At 38.8% G+C, this 15630-nt stretch overlaps 1 pseudogene; it reads right to left on the bottom strand.

Annotated features, from left to right (window-relative positions):
* Positions 1-15630, bottom strand: part of LOC460978 (tyrosine-protein phosphatase non-receptor type 11-like) — a 145816-nt pseudogene that overhangs the window by 20626 nt on the left and 109560 nt on the right.

Consider the following 15630-nt stretch of genomic DNA (forward strand, 5'->3'; position numbering starts at 1 on the left):
TTTATTGTAGCTTCATTAAAAACTGGCATTTATCTCTCGTTTTTCCAAATGGTGTTTGAATAGAAATGATATATTTTTAAGTAATTTATTCCTCAAGTTTAATATGTGGATTTTTATGATGATAAAGCATTATAAAATGTTAAGTAGTTATTTGCTAATCTTCTCAGGGCTGTCACATGAATAATGGTATCCTCAATGGCATTTCAAAGCACAATATTCAAGCTCCTACTGTCATTCAATAATGTCACTTCTCAGGCTGTGACAAATTAAGAAATATGATGCAAATATGTTTTCCAAGATTAAAACAAAAGAATGCAATTGAAAGAGTGTAGGAAAATTGGCATGTCTTCATGTCTTAAACAGAATCATAATACTGTCTGCTCAAAATCCAAAATAAAGATAAAAATGGAAATTTAGAATGGTACACTGAGATATTCAATATAAGTTGAATGTAACAGCCTACAAGTCACCAAGACTTCACCAATTCTACGACATCTAAACATCTAAGCTTAATATCAAAATAGCAAGTGACTTAATATTCAGAAAGGAACAGGCACATTTAGGCCACTTTAGTCCCTTCAGTACAAACTGAATACAGCTGTGGATAAAGAGTCTCAATTGTTTCCAGTTTCTGAGAACACATTAGGCCACTTAATAAAACATCCTGGTATATTATTTGCTTTTTTTATTAGCCAAACAAGATAGACTGATTGATTGAGTCACTCACAGGTATTCATTCCTTCAACAAATATTTATTAAAGGATTATCATGTCAGACACCAGGCTAGAGGATTTTCCCACATCACTTAATTGAAATTCAACAAGTATTCTGTTATAATGAGGATTAAATGAGTTAATATTTGTACAGTGTTTAAAACAGTGTGTGGCACATAGTAAGTGCTATATGAATGTTTGTTAAATAAATTATGTTGAAGAGTCGGTTGTAATATGATCTTTGTACAAGATTTTGATTGTTCTATTTCTTGTCTCTTAAAAGTTTCTTTCTTTCTTTTTTTTTTTTTTTTTTTGGAGACGAAGTCTCGTTCTGTTGCCCAGGTTGGAGTGCAGTGGCACAATCTCAGCTCACTGCAAGCTCCGCCTCCCAGGTTCACTCAATTCTCCTGCCTCAGCCTCCTGAGTAGCTGGTACCACAGGCACCCGCCACCACGCCCGGTTAATTTGCGTGCGTGTGAGTGTGTGTGTGTGTGTGTGTGTGTGTGTGTTTAGTAGAGATGGGGTATCACTGTGTTAGCCAGCATGGTCTTGATCTCCTGACCTCGTGATCCGCCCGCCTTGGCCCCCCAAAGTGCTCGGATTACAGGCGCGAGCCACCGCGCCCTGCCAAAGGTTTCTATAGGCATAAAAGAACAGCAGGGTCCTAAGATACCAGCCAGGAAGCTAGGCACAGGAAACAACTAAGTCAATATATGCCCATATAAAAATCACCTGATGGTAAATTTCTCTGGAAAAATTCTATAGGACTGACATAATAGTTTTTATATCACTTTTAAAATTTGTTTTATTTTTTTTGAGACAGAGTCTAGTAATCTCACCCAGGCTGGAATGTAGTAGTATGATCTTGGCTCACTGCAACCTCCACCTCCTGGGTTCAAGCAGTTCTGGTGCCTCAGCCTCCCAAGTAGCTGGGATTACAGACGCACACAACCACGCCCGGCTAATTTTTTGTATTTTAGTAGAGACTGGGTTTCACCATTTTGCCCAGGCTGGTCTTGAACTCCTGAGCTCAGACAATCCACCCACCTCGGCCTCCCAAAGTGCTAGAATTCCAGGCATGAGCCACCCTGCCTGACCTAAAATATTTATTTAGCATGTACTTATGAAGTAGTATACACCAGGTTCTATTCTAACTGCTTTACATATAATAACTCATCTAATTCTCAGGCTAACTCTATGATACTACCATTACTCCACTTTATGGATGAGGAAACTGAGGCACACAGAAGCTCACTAACTTGCCAAAGTCATATAGATAATAAGTGGTAGGGCCTACATTCCTACCCAAGTACCCAAGTAGTCTGGCTCCGGAGCTCAAGTTCGTAAACACTAAGTGAACATGTCGGCATATGAAGGGGTCAGCATTTATAAGAACCCTCACAGCCTCTGTCTCCCTGAGTCAGCATTGTTCTGTGTGCATCAATTTACTTGTCATGTAACCCCATGATCACAGATTTTACTTTATGAAAAGAGATGGTCAAAGGACACTTTTGAAATATTCCTAAACCATACAAAAAGTCTAAAAGGAAAACTGAGGTGACAGATTATAGTTCAGGACTTAAATCAGTTTCAAATTTGACATGATCATAATTAATCACTTTTGTGTTCACACGTATTTTGCAAGAAGACTTAGAATCCATCATGTACTGACAAAGAATGAAGTAAGCGTACCTAGACCCTCCTCAATTGAATAGAGGACATTCCAACTCCTTTGCCCTGGCCCCTGCCCACTGCCCTAAGTTAATTCACTATAAATAAGGACGTCTAAGCAAACCACAGATCACAAGGAGTAGTAACTACCAACAAACATGAAACACTACTTTTCCATACTAGATAAATTGCAACAATTGTGGTAGAATAGCTTTGAAAGTTGTATTGAATTTAGAAATCTGGCTTTAGGAAGTACAGCAGAGGAAGCCAACTTTTCTGAAATAACCAATAATGCAGAAACACTTTAAATGGTATTGAATGCTCCCCAGTTTCCTGAAGACCAAATAGATATTTCAGCAATTTATCAAGAACAATTAATCCTAGAAAACTGCCAATAATTCCTCTGTCTCAGAAAGAACGACCCATCTCTGCATTCTCGCCTTCCAAGAGCATGGCAGAGTTTGTTTCTCAGTTCTTCCCACAATTCAACTCTGATAAGTGAAATAAGGAAGGAGCTAAAAAGAGTGAAGAAATTTTTCTAAAATGTTTACAACCACAGAACCTGCCAACTGTTGCTTCCCCATTAGCTGAGTATGTTTTGGGCCACTGAAGCTCGGGTGTCAGCTCCTGGCTTGACGACGATTCCGTAAACAAAGAGACTTCAATATGTTTTATGCTCAAAATGCTCAAAACAGACACAGAGGCTCACAGGCCTGATGCCTGAGCCTCCCGCAAATGCTCAGCCAAACCACTCTATCAATCACGATTATTTGGTGCCCCCCTCTGGCCTTACTGCAGCAATTTCATTTAGCTTTCCTAAGAAACTGAAAAGAATTCTGAACGAAAGTCCAGGGTGCAATCACAAAAATCTGCCTGCAAGAGAAATCTAGTTTTGTCTGCACTTATAATAATTATTTCAATTCTCAAAGGCAGAGGAAAATTTTGCAGGGCTGACTGCATGTTAAAAGCATAGTGATAAGAATGTTATATCACCATAACGTTCTTAAGGTGATATAATTTTGCTTTATGTATTTTTAAACATCCCCCAAGGAGATAGACAGCTCTATCAGTTCCTCACAGTTAAGATAACTAGGCTACCTGGGCTCTGCTCAGAAGAATAAGTCAATTTACTCTGGAGAAATAATTCTGTGAAACTCAGACAGAGTTAGAACATCATGCAGTTGAAAACTGTATCAAAAACTCAGGCTAAACAATATTACTTATTAAGGTCATATAATACATATATGAGTTATTCACTAGCTCTTACCCAAGTTCCCTGGGTAAGCAAACTACAGAGACAAGAGTTTGTGTCCAGTTCCAGAGAGCTTCCAGGCTCCCAAAATGAGTTTTGTCTCCAAATCCAAGGCCTCCTTCACTGTGCGCCTCCCCTTCACTGGCTCCCCCGACCCCCTACCCCCCAACCCCCACCGGGACTGAGGTGACCATGCTCCTTCTGCTGGGTCAACATTGTCTGATCTGTTTTGGGGACAGCACATACAAGACTTTCCAGCCATGTTATGAAAGGGCTAGGCAAGGGGACGAGGCACCTCACACCCACATTACTGAGAGCGAGTGGAGTAGTACAAGTGGCAGAGATAGGCCCTATGGGGTTTCCAGAGCAGCTCTGAGGGTGCCAGATCCTAACAGGGCAAGATGACAAGGGGAAGTCAAGCTGTGAAGGCAAGAGGGAGAGGAGCCAAGGAGGTTCCTGTGGGTCAGAGGAAAGTGACTGTGGAGGAAGTCTTTGTCCAGGGCTTTGGGTGTTGGCGTCAGCTCCTCACGCAGCAGGTATAAGACAGATGGAAGGCACATAGGAACATTCGTAACTCTTCTAACTCTTCTAACATCCCTAACTCTTCCTTTCTTGCCCCTTTCTTCAGAGTTTGGAAACTCAGAGACCTCCAGGATTGGAACATGCAACTGATTCTTATTTGAAAGTGGTGAAAAACAAAACTGAAAAAGTCGGTGAGGAAAAAAGATCAACTAAAATTCAGCTTTGGGATAAGGACGAATTTAGCACCTTTTCTGGAAATCTCTGAAGCAATTACATTTGTACCCAGTAAATATTCTCATTTGGAAAAAAAACTGCTCAAGAAAGAGAGTAATAAAAATAACCACAATGAGGGCTCTCATTAATACTGGATCTTATGGAAACCAATTGTTCAGTCCCTCAACAAAAGACCAGATGGGCAGGAAGCTAAATATACACCATGCACTAAACATTATGAGTATCATAGTTTACAAGTCAAAGGGGGCTCTATTGAAGATAGTTCTATTTTCCCTCTATATTATCTGCTAGACAATACCTGATAACATTATCCAAGTAAATGACAACTTGATAAATAGTAATTTCCAATGGTGAACAGAGGTGACATTTCCTCATTACAAAAATATTTTCTTTGGCAGATGAGATTAACTGAATAAGAAATCCACTGACACTGAAATCACAGAGCCAAATTCCCTATCACAGCACTTATCACATTGTGTTAGGGTTGTTTGTTAAATATCTTTACTTACTTTCCTATACGCTATAATATTTGCTTTTTTCTCCCCAGTGCTTTTCAAGGGGCTTGACATACAACAGGCACTCAAATAATGTTTTTTTTTTTTAATTTCAATTGAATGTCCCTTTTAAGGGCATTTGCTCACTGATTTAATAAGGGAACAGTAGCCTGAAAGTACAGGTTCTGATCTTTCACAGGTAGGTAAATTTTTTAAATGAATGAGGGTCTGATCTGAAAAATACTGAGGAATTTTACATCAAATGTTTTAGCGCTGTTTCATAAGAAGATAGGAATTCTGGCTCAAGTGGGTGGCTATCAGTTTCTAATCAGTGATCCTATTTTAGCACCCTCAAAGAGGAACAAAATAAATTACCTTCTATTTGTGAAATGAAAAAGTAAAAATGTAAAGCAATTTAAACTGAGAATACCTATATAAAGGAAAAAAATTGTGAGTCTCAATCTTAGGTTTTAAAAAGGATTTCAAAACAGCTTTCCAATACTTCTAAGACTCCCATGAAAAAGATGAGATTAGAATATGAAGTAACAAGTTCCTCCAAAGTATACACATGAAAGTTGGCACAGAAACACCATTTATTTGGGCAATGACTGAAACAGTTGGCCCATTTAATCAGACAAGTGGTTTGAGTTCATCTTGTTTCCACCTGCACAGAAGTACAGCACAACAGGACAGACAAGCCCCCAGCAGGGAGGTCGAAAGAATGCTTTATCCTATCTGATTCAGTGATCCTCTTCTGACGTTATGTCCATACTGAAGGGGATAATAATGCATCAGATGATTTCAGGTAACTTATCTCCTCCCCTCCTTCTTACCTAGCAAGTAACATAACTCACCTGTCTCACGTGCAGAGGAGAAGCACAGCCTTGAATCACAAGTAGGCCTGGGAGCAGCCCTAGCAATGCCTCTTGGGGCAAGCTTGTCCCATTCAAAAAGCACATCTTTCCAAAAGACCAACAGCCCCTCAATGCAGAGACCAGAAATTCCAATAGCATTCTCCTATCTAAGACATATGCCTACAGGAGCACAGATATTTTTAGGAATAATAACAACTATAAAATCATGTTTGATTTGATTCTATTTTTTGGCTTCCTGCATACATATTTGGTATGATCCTTGTACCAAATCAACCATTGTACCATCTGTAGCAGAAAAAGACATATGCAAGACTGATGACTTCCTTATCCCACTGCCCTCCCTACGCTAAAATTAATAAGAGAAGAAACGTTAAGTCATTAAAATTCTTCATGCAAGCACGGCCTCTCCCTGCTCCCCACTTCACACACTTTATCATCTGTGAATGACTGTGGACTTACAAGTTTCCAATCTGACTTCCTCGGGAGATCCAATGAGTCTGTCTATATATGGCATGGAAGCTTGCCCCTCTCTTTAGACATTTTATGCAGTTCTGAGGATGCAACAAATCTCATTTGGGAGCTGCACACCATCATCCACATATTAAATTGTCACCTGGAGTAATAAAATTCACAAACTCCATTTCATTTTTTTATCACCATGTTGCCTGATAATATAAAAAGGTGTCATATACCTTGGATTTGTAGCTTGTGTGTGAAATAGCCCCGCCACAAACAACCTGACGAAGTCAAGGAAGCTGAATGACTTTTTTTTTTTAATGCCCAAGTCTATTTCCCTGTAAATATTCATGTGCATAAACATAAACGTGTTAAATGGTGTGAAATCTTGGTAATTGCACAAGTAGGAAAAAGTCATAGCATGATTGTTCTGAGTGAGGTAGAAATTTCTAGACTCACTGCCTGTATCAAAAGCAGTGACCCCAAATTACATAGGCACGTATAGCATTTCTAGACCTTCAAATTACTGACTAAGATATCAAAAAATGCCACATTGGTCATATATAATTGAAAAATGGCTATCTGCTCTTTCACAGCTTTCCTTAATTTAGGTGTCTTTTGTGATATGCAAAACATATTTATACCTGATCCATTTTAACAACCTGTTTTCTAATGAATATATTTGTAGTTCATTTTGACAGACACTTGGCTAACAGTCATTCTTCTGCCACTCTTATGTGGGGGGAAGAGAATACCAATCAATCACAGATGCCATTTAGATTTCTAGTAATCATGTTTCCAGAAAAATAGTAGAGATTTTGGTAGTCACGTGTGTTGAGATCATCGGCTATTCTCATCATTATTCATCAACTTGATTCTCTGTGGAGTGATTTTTAACAGTTGGAGGTGTCACAGACTCTTTCAAGGATATGATGAAATACCTAGGCTTCTCCCCTAAATAAAATAATCATAAACACTACTTTTTGTCTATAATGTAAGGGATTCACAGACTTACAAAGTTGATCAACCATGGATGATTTCAGGTTAACAATCTCTGCTCTAGGATTATGATTATAATTGTCTTTAAAACATCATTATGATGGCAGTGTGAAGAACAGGCTGGGCTAGGGGAAGACAGGCTGCAGGGAAGGTATTTGCCATTTTCATTACAGCCAGTGAGTGGTGAGGGTGATTTTACCAGAGTGCAGGCAATAGAAAGTAAAAAAAAAAAATAGGGAACAAAATCAACAAAACCTGGAGATTGAAAGGGGGTTTTATATCTATACAGAAAGAAAAGAAAAAGACCTCACTCCTTAGTCATGTCTGACATTTCAAAAAAAAAAAACATGAAGTAGAAAATCAGCTCTCCAAAGTTTTAAGGCTTTTATTGGTATATTTTTATTTTGCATGAAAATAACCCTTTGATAACTAGTAAATAAAGACTATCTGCACAGAATATGCTTTTAGTGATTAGATATATTTGCAAGTTGATTTTTTCTAGAATTTCTAAAGAAGGTTAGTTTCTCATTCATCTATAGGCCGTGTTCTATAAAGGTGTTGCCTTATGTTGCCAACAACACACTCATTGCACTTAAACAGTGACTGGAAAGGACGAATTTAAAGTGTCATTGCTTTAGAAGGAATAAGTAGTAGAGTATGTTCTTCACATAACCAGTGAATGTGGCAAAGGAAAATTAGCAAACAAAAGCATAATAAATTTATTTGGAACAATAGTAGATTGAATATGTACATCTATTTCTTCTCTGTCCTGAAAATTTCCCCAAATAACAATATGAGAACTAAAATATAAAAGGTACAAGTTCCAAGGAGAAGAAAACAATATAAGACTACTGAAATTGAAAGACTTCAATAATTTTTTAAAAGATAGAAAACAGATATAGGATTAGTAACAGACTTAATATATGAAAGAAGTATGAACAGAGTGTTCTACAAAGAGGACTCCTTGAAAGACTCTGGATTTGAACTATCAAAATATTTACTCCTATCAAAATAGTTCAAATAGGAGTAAGATGTATATGATTATAACCAGAGGCATTAATTAAAATTCTTTATGTGAAAATATTAGATCAGGCTGGGCACCATGGCCCACACCTGATGCCAGCACTTTGGGAGGCTAAGGCTGGTGGATCACTTGAAGCCAGGAGTTTGAGACAAGACTGGCCAACATGGCAAAATCCCGTCTCTACAAAAAATACAAAAATTAGTCAAAGGTAGTGGGGTGCACCTGTACTCCCAGCCACTTGGGAAGCTGAGGCATGAGAATTGCTTGAGCCTGGGAGGCAGAGGTTGCAGTGAGCCAAGATCATGCTACTGCATTCCAGCCTGGGTGACAGAGCAAGACTGTCAAAAAAAAAAAAAAAAAAAAAATCTATAGGCCACTCTCAACCATCCTTGCATCCTTGGCAGCTTGGTGGTTATCCCTCTCACATCTCATCCCCACCATTACTGCTTCCTTAAAGGACAGAATCTGAAGGCTTCAGATTTAGGGCACCAGGCCTAAGTAGAAGGTAGGAAGGTAGGAACATGGAGCTGACAATAGGACTGAACAAGCAGTTTCACAGTGAATAGTAGATCCAGCCTCAGCCTCCTTCCTCCTCCCTGCTTATAGAATGCTAGAGCTGGGCTTAAAGCCCCATCCCAAGATAGTATATGAGAGGATGCCTCCCTAGAATAAACCAAATAGTCCCAAAGAAAAGACACTCCAAATTTGAAGGCTTCTAATGAAAGAGCTGAGTTCCCCTGGACTACCCTGTAAATTATCAGCAAATAAGTTCCCCTGGCCTGCAGTTTCCAATCAACTTTCTATTGCCTCAATCTTCAAACATGACTGCCACAAGTGTTTTAGAGAAATTTCCAGCAGAAAAAAATGTAGAAATAGGGGAAAAAAGAAAAAATAGGAATACAAAGGAAAAAGAGGCAATGCAGGGTATAAGAAAGGATTTTTTTAATTGGCCATTACTATTCTCTGAGAAATGAGTTTACGTCAGTAACAAAGAACAGAATACTATTTAAAAGGAATAATGAGAGACAAGAAGCTCTTGAAAATTCAAAACAGGACAGCTAAAATTTAAAACAAATCAATGAAAGGAAAAGGGAAATATTCAGTTTTGTTTCAAATATGCCTTTTTTGGTTGTGTTTGGCACCTAAGAAAAAACTAAATATCCCACTTCTATTTATCCCTAAAAGACATTTTGTATATTACAGGAAGAGATTCCCAGGTCATTAGATTATATATTCATAATTTTGGGCTTTGTAAAATGAAATTCTTAAGAGCATATGCTTGCCTTGTAACCAAGCTCATGCTCAGCTACTCACCACTTGCAAAAGCAGTAACAAGAATGAAGTGCAGTGAAAAGGAAAGTGACTTTATTTTCCAAAGCTAACAGTGTGGACGCAGCTGGCTTTTGCCTCTAGGAACCACTTCAAACTTTAGGCTGGGAAGAGGGGCTTACAAAAGGGAACTTGGAATGGGAGGCATGAGGGAGGGATGCTGAGTCCAAGGTCTGAATGTTTTGCGCTATCTCAAGCCTTGGGCCATCTGGAGCACAGGCTGGTGTCATCTCAGCACTGGCTGGGTTGATGACTAACTGCCTTGAGGTAATCTCTGGAATTTGGCAGCTGGGTCTCTATGCTTTGTCTGTTTTAAGATTAGCCCCTTGGAACTTCTAAGTAAGCACATAATTAGATACAAGCATACAGTTAGATAAATGTGCACGAGGTGAGGGAGTGTATGGCAGGAAAGGGAGGGACATGGTGTTTCAAAGAAAGTACACTCCAAGGCCATATTTTAAGACTAAGGAGAAGAAAAAAAAGGGGGGTTTGCAGTAAGCTTCAAGGTTATATCTTCGGACTGGGGGAAAACAGTTTTAAAATAGATTTTCAGGCTAGACTGTTCAGCTTTACTGCCTGGATTGTAAATTTTTGTAGGGCAGAAGTCAAAATTCCTCAGTTTACACTTAGGTTTCACAGAACCTGGTACATTTTTGGTCCTCACTAAGTGTTGTAAGAAATCCTTTTTGCAAATATTCTTAATTATTCCAAACATGTCTAAATCTTTTAGGATGGAAGAAGCAGGAAATGTTCAAATAAGTTTAAACATATTACGGGGGATCTACTAAGAGAACAAGAAAAATAACCACTATTTTTGAGTTAAATAATGGTAGTAAAACAGAAGAGGAAAAATAAAAGATTGTATTTCAAAGTGAAAACAATAAAAATGTGAAAATACTAAGTTAATCAGCAAAGAGTTATGTTACTTATTGAATACAGCATGAAGATGGATGCCCTGCGTTTTTCTAATATCATACAACAAATATTTATCAATGGCTATGTGCTAATCACTGTGCTAGATGTGTTTGAGATGTAGAGATGAAAACAATAGAGCATCTCTCTTTAAAAAGCACAAAGTATAGCAAGACCAGATTAAAGTAGAATATGATAATCCCTTTTCTTAGAGGACATACAAGCACTGTATACACATTTCAGGCTAGAGAAAAAATTGGTTGGGATATGATTTTAGAAAAAATCAACTTAAGCAGAACCTTGAAGACAAGTCAAGAAGACCAGAACGAAAAAGATATTTTGAGCTGGGACGATAAACCACTGCAGTTTGCCCAGGGAATGAGGCTTTGTCTGTGATGGTGAGAATTTCAGGGCTAAAACCAGTAAAGTTCTAGGCCCTCAGGAGCATTGTGCACCACATAAAGGAGTTTGGAGTATAATACTAAATCAATGCAGAAACATTGATGGGTTTTTCCTCAAGGAAGGGAAATATTCTGATTTGTCTTTGGAAAGATCATTCTGACTGCCCTGTGGAAGGTAAATTGGGAAGCTAAGACAGGAGGAAAGTGAACTGGTCAGGCAGCATCTCTACTAATTCATGGGGAAAAAGACAGAGAAATATGGAAGCTTTAATGAGGATATTGGGGGAGAGATAAATTCAAGAGATATTTAGGCAGTTGAAACAATAGTATTTAAACACTTATATATGAAGGTTCTATAATTACTCTCATGTTTCTGGCTTAATAGCTCAGCAGATGGAGGTTTCATTTCTCAAGAATGGAAATATAAAAGAAAGAACAGACTTTGAGTGGAGATGTTTAGGGAGGGGAAGATCATGAATTCTGTTGGATGGGTTGAATATAGAAGCCCCATAGAACATCCTAATCAAAGTAGCAGGAGGTGCATATCTTTAATGTACTTCTTGTACCCATGACTAAGCTTTATGATGGAGAAAAAGATTTGTAAATCATCAGCATTCAGGTAGTGGAATGAAAAGAAAATAATACTAACCAATATTTAAATGGTAAGGAGAGGAAAAGGAGCCTAAGGATATGGAGTAGAAGATTCCAGTGAAGAAACAGAACCTCCAAGCCAGACTTCTGTCAAGGAACAATGGTAGGAAAGAGTTTCAAAAAGGCAATGATTGGTTAGTATATCAGTCAGGGTTCTCTAGAGAAACAGAACAAATAGGAGATAGATGATCAGACAGATAGATGATAGACATATATACAGATACACATCTATATCTATCTGTATAAAGAGATTTATTACAGGAATTGGCTCACATAATTATGGAGGCTGAGAAGTCCCATAATCTTCCATCTGCAAGCTAGAAACCTAGGAAACCCCAGTGTATAATTCCAGTCCAAGTTTAAAGGCCCAAGAACCAGGAGTCCAGATGGTGGAAACCCCAGTCTAATGTCTAAACGTTAAACCCCTGCTTTCAGCAGGATGAGATTAATTTCCCAGCTCAAGCAGAGAGAGCGAATTCTCCCTTTCTCCACCCTTTCATTCTGTCCAGGCCCTCCACAGATGGTAAGATGCACAGCCACACTGGGAAGGGCAATGTGCTTCACCCAGTCTCCCAATTCAAACACTAATCTCATCCAGAAACAACCTCACTCTGTTGTTTCACACAAGAAATAATGTTTATCCAAATATATGGGGACCCTGCGATCCAATAAAGTTGACATAAACAATTATGTGTCAGTTTCTAAAGCTTCCAGGAGATCAAAATAGGAAGTCCGAAATGTACCCAAAGATCTTGTTGCTCTGGAGTAAATTAGAGACCTTTTCCAGTGGATGTTTGGTGTCGAGATGGTGAGTAAAACTTGATGACTGTAAGTAAGAGTGTCAGAAAGCAAGGAAAGAAATTATAGACTAATATTTCAAGAAGCTTGGCTAAAACAATGTAACATTTGGCTCCTGCCTCAGAAAAATGACGCTGTTAGAAATTAGGAGTCATCTCGATTCTGCCAACAAACTCAGCATTTTTAGGCATCCCACAACCCTCTCTATAATATCTTTGGCTGTACAACTCTGCAATCAATAAAATGTGTTCAGTGAAAGACCCAAACAAAAGAACTATCATTTTTGCATCATATTAACATATATTATAAATCAAAGTTATAGTTAGTTCAACTTTGCTAAGAAAAACTGGCATTGCCTGTGGCATAACCAACGTGGTAAGAACTGGTTTCTACTATTCAACGTAGTCCATGAGCAGCTCTACAGGCAAAAATGAATTTTTCAGGTGATTTATTCAGCCTAAGTTTCTTAAAAATTATACAGTACAACAAATTCTTTGGAGTCTAGTCCAAAAACAAATAGGAATCTGTAAAAATCGAAGCAATTGCTCTTGATTTCTGGAGATGGAATCTCTGGATGTCAAATGGAATTTCTTTTCCCAAACTGAGTCACCAGAATTATAATTCTGATTTTGGTAAATTGTCCCCAAATCTGCCCTTACTATCAGATTATAGAAGTCTGAATAGGGCTACGGTATGCTGCAATAACAAACAATCCCATAGTTTTGATGACTCAAACAAGAAAGATTTCTTTCTTACTCATGTCCATAACAGGTTAACAGGGGATTCTGCTCCTTTTACTTATTCAGAGACTCAGGTTCATAAAGCAGTCACCATTCAAACATCACAGAGTTAAAGGGTGCCCCAGAGAGACTTGCAATTAACCAGAGAGTAAGCAAAGTCACCTTTGCTCATAATATTTACTTAAAACTAGTCACATGGTTCCCACACAGATACGATAGAACCATGAAATCATGGAATTCAATCCGACCATGACCTCGAAAAGTGAAGAGATGGATATATTGGGAGAATTTTGATAATGACGACCATGTGAGAGCATTCTGGCTACACCTGTATCTTCCCAAAGGTATGTAAATATGCACACACATACACATGTATATACATATGTGTAGCAATGAGAAATGTCATCTGGGTGGTGTCTACCTTTGAACATTGTTTCTTGTGTCAACACATTAGCATCATTTCGTTATTTATCTACTCAGATGGCCTAATCAAACCAGAAACCTTCAAGAAATCCAAGATAGAGTTTTAAATATTTCTTTAAATGGGGTTATCTGTACACACAAAAAGAACAATCATACCAAGAAGACAGTATATTTTTTAAATTACATAAAATTATTTTCTGTAAGAATAATTGGGTACTATGCTGCTAAAGAGAAGCAGTTCCCACATTTCACTGGGAAATGAGTACCCTATTTTTATAAAGGGATAATCAAGGTTTAATTTTTGCTTGGAAAGACAGAAAGAGAAAGAGAATGTTTGCACAGACTGCTACTGCCACAAGTCTTCTCCCTGAACGGTTTCCTCTAGCTATATTTTTAATGCATTGGCTCCTTTCCAGACTTCTTTAGATTACGTAGTGAAGTACTAGAAAAAATGCAGTGTTTTCACCTTGAACTTCTAGTAAAGACGCCTTTAATTTTTTTCCTAAGCCTCTTCCTTCCCAAAGCCAGACAAGTTTTCTTTTGTTGCAATCAAACATTTATTTCCTCAATAAATTCAGAATTCTTAGCACCCTAGAAATTAATTATACAATGAAAGTATTAATGACACAGTTGAAAATTTTACTTGTATGCTTGTACCAACATTTGTTTCTATACGATATTTTTTTTTTCTAATTAACACCTTCCCGTCTCTCTGGTTAACTCATTGTTGCTCTTTCATCCCACTCACAACTATTTTGAGAAGGTTAAGTCCTATGGATAATTCCATGGTAACATTCATTAGTTTTCTCCTGACTAATTTATTTAGAGCCAGTGAGTCCGAAGTAACCCTTTTTCTAATGCAAGAACCTGTCTTTTAGAGCAAAGCTTCCATTCTGTATTTTCTTTCTAAACCAGGGCACGTCTCCGAGCATCTCAAGGGAACAAGTTTCTAGAATTAGTTTTGCCTCTTCTTTTGAACGTTAAACTGAATCAGCTTTCCCTGAGCTGCCATTTTGGTGCTAGATTCTTGTGCCACTCGGATTCTTGTGGATTCATGCATAGTCTAAATTGGTATAAATCCCTTGTCTCAATCTGATCCTGCTGCTATAACAAAATATCTTAGACTGAGTAATTTATAAATAATAGAAAGTTAATTCTCACAGTTCTGATGAAGGTGAAGTGGAAGATCAGGGTGCTCAGCAGGTTCAGCATCTGGTGAGGGCACAGTCTCTGCTTCCAAGATAGAACCTTGAATGCTGCATCCTCCTGAGGGGACAAATGACACCGAGAGAGTAGAATAGAGTGGAATTCTCTGAGAGGTAGTAGAATAGAGTATGACTAGTGTGAGTGTGATTGTGTGGGACCATGTGTGAGTGTGACTGAGTGTGACTAGGTGTCAGAAGGACTGTGTGAAACCAGGTGTATTGGAACGGTGTGGGACCATATGTGAGTGTGACTAGGTGTGAGTGTGAGTGGGTGGGACCATGTATGCGTGTGACTGAGTGTGACTAGGTATGCGTAGGACTGTGTGAGGCTAGGTGTATTGGAACTGTGTGGGACCATGTGTGAGCGTGACTGAGTGTGACTAGGTATGAGTAGGACTGTGTGAGTCTAGGTATACTGGAACTGTTTGGGACCACATGTGAGTGTGACTAGGTGTGAGTGGGTGGGGCTGGGCATGAGTGAAATAAGCGTGAATAAGTGTGGGTAGGACTGGCTGTGCCTGAAGTTTGTGTGAGTGGGTGTGACACATACCCAGTGTGTATATGAAGTGTGTGAAGGGCACTGAGGATGAATGAGACATTGTACCTGAGTGAGAGGGAAGGAGTTCCTGAGGGAGTGACTGCATTTGAGGGACTGACTGTGCGACTGTGAGTGAGCTGACTCTGGTGTGCATATGGGTAGGGCTGGGTGAGACAGAGTAGTACTAAATGGAGGCCAGTGGGGTGGCTGGTCATGAGTGTGAAGGAGTGTGAGTGTGAAGGGAACGACCAGGAGTGTGAGTGAATGGAACAAGTGTGTATGGTTGGGCAAGAGTGAGTGGGGCTGAGTAAATGGAGGACACTGAGTGTGAGTGATTGTGGGAAAGTGGGGATGTGAGTGTGGATGAGTGTGAGGCTAAGTGAGTGCACAGTC

This window comes from Pan troglodytes, chromosome 2 (assembly GCF_028858775.2).
Source record: "Pan troglodytes isolate AG18354 chromosome 2, NHGRI_mPanTro3-v2.0_pri, whole genome shotgun sequence".
In the NCBI taxonomy this organism is placed as follows: Eukaryota; Metazoa; Chordata; class Mammalia; order Primates; family Hominidae; genus Pan; species Pan troglodytes.